Source organism: Ochotona princeps, chromosome 16, assembly GCF_030435755.1.
Source record: "Ochotona princeps isolate mOchPri1 chromosome 16, mOchPri1.hap1, whole genome shotgun sequence".
Taxonomy (NCBI): domain Eukaryota; kingdom Metazoa; phylum Chordata; class Mammalia; order Lagomorpha; family Ochotonidae; genus Ochotona; species Ochotona princeps.
Window position 1 is genome coordinate 21826532 of NC_080847.1, and position 2135 is coordinate 21828666.

A 2135-nucleotide genomic window follows, 5' to 3' on the forward strand; every position below is an offset into this window, starting at 1 on the left:
ACTGCCCCGTGGCCAGCGTTTTCTGCCCGCACCTGCTTTAAACTGCTCCAGGTTCCAGCACCTGGAGGGGAAGGTGATTTGGCAAACGTGCATATGCCCTTGACTCAATAATAACGCTGCTGGGCTCGGCAGCGTGGCCTAGTGGCTAAGGTCCTTGCCTTGATCCCATATGGCCGCTGGTTCTAATCCCAGCAGCTCCACTTCCTCTCTATCTCTCCTCCTCTCAGTATATCTGACTTTGTAATGAAAATAAAATAAATCTTAAAAAAAAAAAAAAAATAATAATAATAACGCTGCTAAGAATTCGTCCTGCCGAAATATTTGCAATGTAAAGGCACATTCATGGCAGTACTGTTTGTAATAGCAAAAGATTAACAAAATTGGTCTAATGATAGAGACCTGGTTAAATACACAGGAACATTATGAAGCCTTCAGAAAGCAGGAAGCAGGTTTGAAGAGCTTTAAAGTCAAACTTTAACAATGTGTGTCAGCTTCTAGTAAAGTATACTTGAATAACGGTGTATGTCCTTTAAGATTTATTTTTATTGCAAAAGTCAAATACACAGAGTGGAGGAGAAACAGAGAGGAAGATCTTCCATCTGATGATTCACTCTCCAAGTGACAGCAACGGCTGGTGCTGTGCCGATCCGAAGCCAGGAGTCAGGAACTTCCTCCAGGTCTCCCACACGGGTGCAGGGTCCCAAGGCTTTGGGCCATCCTGGACTGCTTTCCCAGGCCACAAGCAGGGAGTTGGATGGGAAGCAGGGCTGCTGGGATTAGAACAGGCGCCTATATGGGCTCCTGTAAGGTGAGGACTTTAGCTACTAGGCCACTGCGCTGGGCCCGGTGTATGTCCTTCTATCCACAAGTCTGAGTGGAAACTGCTGGGCAAGGACAATGCTCTTCAACATAAAGCATCATCTCGAGTCCGGTCTTTGCAGTGGGTCTAACAGCTCTTTTCCTCTGCGTCACCTGTGTGTGCCACATGGTGTGTATACTCCAATAACAACAGTCTCCAAAACAGCCTCCAGAGGTTTAGCAGACTTTGGCAAATAGCAGCTGCTCACAAGGTTCACCTTAGCAAGGAGGAAGAGAACTCTTGCCCCAGTCTGGTCACCTTAGTAAACTAATTATGGTCCTGATGCACCTGAGAAAAGCAGCAGCAGAAGCACACCCACATGGAAGACCCGGATGAAGCTCCTGACTCCTGGCATGGGCTTGGTCTAGCTCCAGTCATTGCAGATATTTGGGGAGTCACCAAACAGATGAAGATTTCTGCCTTTCCAATCATAATTTTTGGATATTTTTCTTTACTGGAAAGGCAGACCAGATTTATGGAGAGGCAAAAGAAAGAAATATCCTCCATGTGCTGGTCTACTCCCCAAACGGTCACAATGATTGGAGCTGAACCTATCCAAAACCAGGAGCCAGGAACTTCCCCAGGTCTCCCATGTGGGTACAGGGTCCCAAAGTCCTGGGCTGTCCTCTGCTGCTTTCCTAGGCCATATGCAGGGAGTTGGGTGGGAAAAAGAACAGCTGGGACACAAACCAGCACCCACAAAGGACCCTTGTGATTCCAAGGTGAGAATTTCACCCTTGAGCTGTTGCACCGGGTCCCAAATAATAAATCTTAAAAAAATAGAAAAATCATCTGCTGAGTTGTATAATGGGTATGATGAAGGGTAAAGGAAAGAATGTGATGGGGCACGGGTGGCTACTGCAGGAAGCTTCCAGGGTGTTGATAACCAGAGAGGAGCACAGGAGGCCCCACGGAAGGCCCAGAGGGACTGGAGATCCACTTCTGACTCTCCATCAGTATTCAGCTGATGTAGGCAAAGAAGGAGCAAAGCACAAAGCAGAGAGAAGTCAGGCAGATGACAAGGGAGCTCAGCCAGTGCATAACTGACTCAAACAATCTGTCCCTCAAATGGGACAGACAAGAGCAGCCAAGGGAATGAATGGTCTGAAAAGATCCCGCTGCCCCCATTTTATGATGAGAAGACCTGGGTCCACAGAGTTCTCCAATCACCTGGTAGCTTTTAGGCAGACTAGGACCAGAAATTGAGCCTCATCTACAACCCTGCCATTTCCCTCCTATCATGGTCCGCCTGGAAATGAACTACATAAAACGAAAG